Source organism: Eriocheir sinensis, unplaced genomic scaffold, assembly GCF_024679095.1.
Source record: "Eriocheir sinensis breed Jianghai 21 unplaced genomic scaffold, ASM2467909v1 Scaffold25, whole genome shotgun sequence".
Lineage (NCBI taxonomy): Eukaryota > Metazoa > Arthropoda > Malacostraca > Decapoda > Varunidae > Eriocheir > Eriocheir sinensis.
Genome location: NW_026111554.1, coordinates 1,065,303 through 1,073,646, shown reverse-complemented (window position 1 = coordinate 1,073,646; position 8,344 = coordinate 1,065,303).

Below are 8,344 nucleotides of genomic sequence, written 5' to 3'. Positions count from 1 at the left end.
CGAAGCGCAGTAACTTGAGTGGTATCCAGACCAGTGGAGGCAGAAGAAGCAGCAGTGTGTAATGGGGGCTGTGCACGTGGTGTCCCACGCGCTGCAGTGGGGGCGGTGGGAGGAGCCTGCTGACGCTTGGCGCACCCATGCCACACGTTGACTCCTGTCTGTTGACATCGCGGGCATTTCCACTGTGAGGCATCTGGTGGTAGTTGATCTGGCTGATTCGAAGTCGAGGCAGAAGCAGTTGCAGCTGACGGAGGGTTACGGTGGAGGCAGGTGCGTGAATCATGTTGGCCAGAGCACCACGCACACCGCTCAGAAGCAGAGCAATACCGAGAGATGTGACCAATGCCCCAGCAACGAAAACACCAAGGCTGCTCGTCCTTCATCTTCCGAAGATCACAATCTGGCAGGCAGGGTAGGAAGCTGAAGGTAACTGTTGGCGGCGGTTGAGTGGCGTCCCGCTCTGGTGGAAACGTCGTGCTGTGTGTATACCCGGAAGCTCTTTAGCCAAGGAGGGATCGACGCAGACTGGGTAACGAGTAAGGAGGTATGTAGGAAACTTGCGGGGCCGTTCGGGTGAATCCTGAACCTCTAGGATGAGGGACAAAAACTCCCCCCTCGTCACAGTGTCTACAATGTCCGTACGGCGTCTAGAGATGTATACAAACCGAGACGTAACTGCTGCCATCTTGACCTCAGCCAGATTGCGGTCGAGATGGAAAGCTCGGGTAACCTCAGACAGCCAGCGGATCTTGGTGTCTACAATTGGACTGCCCTTGAAAAGGAGTTTCACATAATCAGTCCTGGGAGCAAATGCTGGCTCTGCAGGAGCGGACGGTGATGGCTGTTGATGGAGTTGGATGGGCCGAGGGCGGATGTGAATGTCGTAACCTTGGTCGGGTGTGCCGGGTGGAGGACTCGAGGAGTCTCGTCGCTTGTGTGTCTTGGGAGCACGAGGTGGCAACTCACTGTCACTATCCGATGTGTTGCTTATGGGACGTTTGATGGAAGACGATGCTTGGTCGCCGCGGGGGGGAGCAGCATGGGCAGGCAGCCCCGCTGACATTGACGTGACATGCGGTAGCGGAGGCCATTCTCCCTCAAGCAGCATGTTCTCCTCATCACTCAGCGCCAAGTCAGCTTCAACGTCTTCAAGAGTGCCAGGTCCAGAGTACTCCATGGCGCACACGTAGGGATGTCAACGCCCCAATGCTACACTGGTGACTCGTGGCAGCATGGGAAGTGACGTATCCATGACGTCGCAAAACGTCACTCTCCTCGCACTGCGCATGCGCAGCAGCGAGGCGCGCCGACCAGAGGGGCTCCGCTTGGCTACCTTGCGTGTCACTTAAAACTACAGGCTAAGTCCACAACCCTCCAAATCCAAAATGCACTGGACAGTCCAATGGACCTTTATGTAGCTCACAGGAACAGATGGGAGGTGGTAGCAAGCGAAATCAAGCAGAAATCCGCCAAAACAGAAGAGCTGCTTGCAGGTGTTGTTTACAACGAGGCCCTCTGGTGGCCAATCAGAAGGGAGGAAATAGCTCGGGGTAGTTGAATGCGCTGTATTACTCATCCAGGTGGGGCTGCCCCAATCTCATCCCATCCTGCCATACCTTTTGTGTCCTATTTCCAAAGAGCATATTTGTGTGCTGTATTCCACGTCTAGTTCCCACTTTGATGCAAATAACAGTATTGGGAGGATTATACTATTCATCATATACTTTTTTATCCCCATGCTTGTTGACCAGCTCCAGGATGATGAGTTAGTCTTGGTAAATTTCAACGTTCATCAGCAAATTTCAACGTTCATCAGCAGCAGTGGGGAAGTGTAAGGTCAAGTAATCGAGTCGAGAAAATTGTTAACATCCTCTTACAGACAAACGTCTGTCTTCGTAATGATGGTAGTGCGATTAGTGATCTGACAGGCACTGCAACTGCCATTGATGTGTTACTATCCACAGCAAATAATCCATGCAACCTTGGAAAATCATCAACGCCACCTATAAATAACCATTTGGTACTCTGTATCTCTTACGCGCCTGACCAATGGCCTGACACCATTTCGTCTCCATTTACACCAAAATTCAACTCGAAAGATAGCAGACTGGGTGTTGACATGAATATATCTGTTGGAGATATTTACACCGAGGCCAGTAAAGCGCAACACTCCATTCGATTCGCTGCCGAAGCTTGTAATCCGAAGACTTCTACAGCTCACACAAAGCCTATAAACAACGGACTGTGGACAACGGATTGCAGATAAGCACTTCGTGAGCGTAATGGTCGATACATACATTTCAGACAGCAGCCCGGTCAAGATAGCTTCATAGCCTATACAAAGGCAAGGGGGCAAGACAAGGAATGTTGTCTGACGCCAAAAAAGGTTCTCGGAGTCATCATATATCACAATAACCCAGACCACTCCCCTAACCCAAGGCTGGAACACCAACAAAATAAGCAACCGTATACACACCAATTACAACCAACAATTAACATCATTCCGTCCAGCAAGTTGGAAAGTTTCGTTTAGTCGGCGCAACATCTGTGGTCATAATTATGCCGGAGAGAGATAGAAGGGGAAGGAATTAAAGGAAAAGGGAACATCTCCCAGAAGACGGGACACAACCCCCGATTAATACCTGGTACCCATTCACTGCTGGGTGGACAGGGGCGTAGGGTATCGTAAAAGCCGCCCAAAATTTTCGACTCCACCCGGGAATCGAACCCGGGTTCTCTTCGTTGTGACCCGAGTGTGCTAACCACTGCACCACGAAGACCCCACCGTCCAGCAAACATTGCAAACACCATAGCTCACACAATCCAGCATACAAGCAGCTCCGCCTCATATGAGCCCGCCCTCCCTCCCCACAAAGAGGCAGAGGTGCTCTCTATCCCTGCATTTGCTACTAGAGATGAAAGCACAGACTACAGCACTAAGTTTACGTCAGATGAACTCCTCTTTCCCTTGAAATCCTGTAAACACAGCAGTCGCGGTGTGGGCCGGATTCACGAACTTTTACCAACTAACCCTTCGATATCTCTCACATTTACGGGACCACTACCAGACCTCCGGTATCTTTCAAACTCTGCATTCATAAACACTCTTGTAACGGGTCGGTAAGAGCAACCAGTTGTTGTGCTTGGTAGCCAATCACGTGCAAGCTTTTATGGTGTATCTTCAGCTTTAAAGTGACTTTTCTGTACAGATATAGGCTTCAAAATCAAAACGCGGTAAATACTGCTCTAGAAGTAATAATAAGCAGTGCAGTCCCCCAATAAGATGTATTTTGTTAAATTGTTACTATAGCCCTTGTTACAAGTCCGTCATGGCGCAGGGAATTTTTTATAGTGACGCCATCTATTCTTGGCTCATGCTGCCCCCCCGAAACTCATTCTGATTCACTTGGAAGGTTCTTCTAGAGCCCGGGTTGAGAGGTGGTCAATTCCATTCACTACGGTAAATAATGCTCGTCAATTCCATTCATTACGGTAACTTGTGTTCGTCAATTTCATTCACTACTAAGCTTGTCAGTCGGTTATTTCTGTCTAAAGCTGTGGAACAAGTGTAAGTAGAAAGTGAAAAGTGAGGATAACTCATCGTCGCTGAGGCTACTCATACGCTGCGCCACTCACTTCGTCTTTTCATGCCGTTTTTCAATTATTTCCATCATTATTATATATTTTCATACTCCTACAACTACGATGATAATCAAATTGCATTGTCATGTTAAAAAATCATCGATGCAAGTCGTCAGACGGCAGAATAATGTTGTAGTGGCAGTGTTCACCCAGCTCACCAGATCTCGGTAACTCACTCACGGGTGCTCGGGTGGTAAATTTTGGCTTTACTTGACTATAGTAACTGGAGGCTCGGTAAGTGCTTGCCGAATACAGATTTACGGAGTGGGCGGAGTTACCGAAAAACTTACCAACGAGAGGTCTGGTAATGGTTTTATGAATCCGGCCCGTGGCTCGTCCAGGTAATATAGCAAAGTATGATTCAGTAACTTAGCCCACCTCCACTGTTAAAATGACCTCACTTATAAAATGAAATCCTCCTGCACCTTCCATTCAGTTCTTGAAATTCACTTATGTCATTCCCATACCCAGACAGGCTGGTAACCTTACAGACGCAAATGCGTTCGACCCGTTGCCCTCACAAACTGTGCAAGTTCATGGAGGTGCATGATCAATAAAGGGCTCCTTTTTGTTTTAAAAGGGAAAGGTTTGTCAAGTGACCAACGGTCGAGCTTTCAAAAACACCGAACCACGACGCATCACTTGACAAACCATCACTTTAATTCAGGGGCTTTTGGAAGAAAACAGTTTACAATTGGACGTAGGTTCGGATCCCCGCCTGGGTAGTTGACGCGCATCCCACTCAGCTGTTCATACTTCCTGGCCGACGCACGAGTGCCTGGGAAAACGTGGGGATGGTAAACCCAGGGTGGTAACATGGATGACACACTGGGCCGTGTCCCAGGCAAAGGATTCTTATCCACCATAGGCTCAAGGGCCAAAAAGGAGGAGACAAGCAGTTAAGTCACGCGCAGCTATAGCGATGCCCAAAATTTTACCTGTACATAGGTATTCATTATTTATGTTATAAAGTATTATAATTGCATTAAATTTTCACGGCATTTCTTAGCACAAATAATGGTATTGCTGGAGATTAAATTATTCGTATTCGTATTTGAGTCCTGCAGCGATTCTATACCTGGTCTGAATAATAAAACATCATATTTGCATCTTTGCTATTAGTAACACAAGAAAAACTATCAAAGGACTCAGGTCGATCCCGTTAATTATTCAGTCAGTTTTTCGGTAAAGCTCGTGTTTTATGATGTGTAATTGTAGTACTGAGTGCAAAGATAATATCCTAAAAACTGACTTAACTGTAACCAGCTGGTCTTTCATAATATCACAGCAATCCCCTCCACTACCATCAAGCCCCTCCCTTCCACGTCAGCCTTATAAATACCAATAACACGGAGCCCTTCCTAGCGCCACCCAGGATAATTATAAAGGCAGGGGTGGTGAGGGGGCGTGGCTTGCTTGTGGACTGACCAATGATATACACTGAAGAGGGAGAGGAGTGGCTTATTTGCCAAGATAACGTACACCAGTCAGGAATAACGTCAAACATACTGACTAACGAAGAGAAGATTGACCTCAGAAATGAAATAATCTCCAACATCTGGAAATTACAAACGGAATCCGATGAAAAAACGATAAAAAACTGAGTTGAGAACATGAAAGCAACGAAGCGGAAAACTCCTGCTTGTTTGTATCTGTTTAAGTATTCACTAGATGACATCAATTTGGTTCACTATTTACTCATTGATCTTTTCTTACGTGTTAATGTATTCATTTATTCAGGTCAGTTTTTTGTCTTGCTCAGAGCGTCTGGAGGGGAAGGCTTGTTGAGCTTCCTGTAGTGTGGAATAGTCGCCGTACCTTCAAACAAATTAACTTGCCATTAACTTAACGTACTTAGCTAACTGACTTAATCATATAAATATTTAACTAACTTTAATCATTAATAACATTTATTTTCGCACTGAATTTTGCTAACAAACAAAATGACTCCGCAACTACTTAGCCAACGAAACAACAACCAGATAACTGACAATCGATAAATTTTGTCTGATTTACTAACTAAAGCCAAAGTGTTTAATAACTAACAATTTTAACCTAACAACTAACTTGCTTGCTTCTAACTGATTCATATTAGTGTTCACCTGAGGAGTGGGCAAATAGCCTCCTCCCGAAACGGGCGCGCGATCCTCCCGGTGAGGCACGTACGGGAGGCTCGAGTGCTGCAGGCCTATCGAAGACACTCCTGTGTCCCCACTTCCCGTTTCCTTATTGTCGCATCAACACCAGAGAGTAGTTCGGCATGCTCTCTAAGCAAAAATTTTCTCAAGTCTATCCTCCAAACTACACACATGTGAGAAACCATTTCCTCAAAGTTTATCAAAACTCGGAGTCCCTATCCAGGTGGAGTTGAACAGGAATGCCCCCATTGCTTCCAAAGACAGCTCTTCCAACTTTCTCATCACCAACTTCTGCAATATTTACAATCTTCGCTACAATTTCCAACCTGTAGAACATTATTTCCTTCTCTAAGCCTCACCTCTTCCTAACTGAACACAAGTTTCTGAGGCTATTGAGTTTTGACAGTAACCTCTACTCTAATTCCTTTTATTTTCTTCCTAGAGCTGAACCATTTTCTTAAAAGAGAAAGAAGGAGGGTATACATAAGCCCACAATGGCGCTGCTCGCACAAAGCGTCAGTAAGAAATAAATAAATGGTTAGGATTATGCGCTATAGCTGCACGTGGGCGCGGTACTCATCTCCGCCGCATTGGTACTTGAGCCTGTGGTGGGAAGAACCCATAACCCGGGACACAGCGCTAGTGTGACATCCGGTTACCACACTTTACCTTCCCCTGATTTCCTCAGGTTCCAATTTATAAGCCAGCCCGAAAAGAAGGAATAGCTGGGTGAGCTGCATGCCGACTGCCCGGGCCGGGATTCAATCTCGGGCCTGTGGATTTTATAGACACGATCATCAGTGCACCTCGGAGGCTTCAGTAAAACAGTTCAAATAGAGAGGCAAGAGGAATTCTGAGGTGTCTTGATACACTTGATAATCTTTAAGTAGTAGCCAGGATGACATGAATATACACGTAAGCTGTTCCAGAGTTTACCAGCGAAAGGGATGAATAAATGTGCTGGTTAACTGTTGCATGAGGGATTTGGGTAGTGTAGGGATGAACCAGAGTAGAATTAGAAGGTCTTGCTCACCATGCAGGGCAGGGGAAGGGGGGGAGGCATGAAATTAGGAAGTTCAGAAGATCTGTCAGCATGAAAATATCGAAAGAAAATCAAACGAGAGGCAACATCGCTGCGGCGTTTAAAGCCCCGTTCACACTGTGCCGACTTTGGGCCACGACTACCCACGACTCCAGGGTTCACGAGGTCTTGGGTGTTGATGTGAAAGGGTCGGGCATGTCTTGAAAGAGGTCTTGAGACATGCCAAATGCTGCGCCGACGTCATGACGGGAGTCTGGAGTCGCGAGGGCTAGCAAGACATGCTGGCAACTAGTTGGCCGAATGTCCCAGACAGTCGGCAAGACACCAAGACCACAATACCCCCCCCCCACACACACACCCCACCCCCCGCTTCTTGGAGCGTGGGAACCAACTTGTCAAATGCAGAAGTCGCTGGGTTGTCGTGGCCCAGAGTCGGGGCTGCAGAGGCAAAAAACTGTCAGTATGAGGAGGTGAGTTCATGACAAAAAGATTTTGACTATCTGGTCCCCCAAAGAGCTGTGTGTGTGAAGCCTTCCCACATAGTTATGAAATGCATACTCCATGCGAAAGCGGACACGGCCTTTGTATATGGACAGCATCTGGGAGGGGGAAAAATTGGTGGAGACAATACAAAACAACATCGCGGAAACTGATTTATTTAAATATAAAGTAGGGGCGGTCCAGAATTCGTGATTTTTATAGGGGACCCTTTACAATGAGTGGTACCAGAAAAAAAGTTGGAAAGTTTCGTTTAGTCGGCGCAACATCTGTGGTCATATGCCGGAGAGACAGAAGGGGAAGGAATTAAAGGAGAAGGAAACAGACCCCAGGAGACGGGACACAACCCCCGATTAATATCTGGTACCCATTCACTGCTGGGTGGACAGGGGCGCAGGGTATCGGAAAAGCCGCCCAAATTTTTCCACTCCGCCCGGGAATCGAACCTGGGCTCTCTCGGTTGGAGTGTTACCAGAAGGGAAACTCATATCTATGTGTGGGAATGCATCGTAAGTCTTTGTATTGAAAAAAGTACAAAAAAAAGCCCGCTACTGGCCGGACAAAGAACAAGCGAAACAAAAACTACTTTCGGTCTAATAAAACTAATTACGATAATACTGATGAATAAGGAACTAATGGAAACTTTTGGGACAATGTTCGAGATTACGAGGTTGTGGCTATTGCGAGGATGTGGTCAAAGTCATTTACAACAAGACAAGTCACTCTGCCTTCAAAAGTGTGACCAGTACGCGCAGGGGCGGTTTGGGGCGGAGCAGCGGGATGACGTCACTTGATACCAAATACCCGCCAGTTTACGGGTGACTAAAGTTGCGGCCAAGTGTGCACTAGGGCTGCCAGGTTGGCGGGTTTCGCGCCAAATGTGGCGTTTTTTTATCTTCGCTGGCGGGCAAAATTTCATGCTGGCGCGCTGGCGTTTTTTTGGCGGATTTCTGTCCTGCTTGGGGATTTTTTGGCCTTTTTAGCTTTTTGTCCAGTGAATTACAAATTATCCCTACTATCAAAA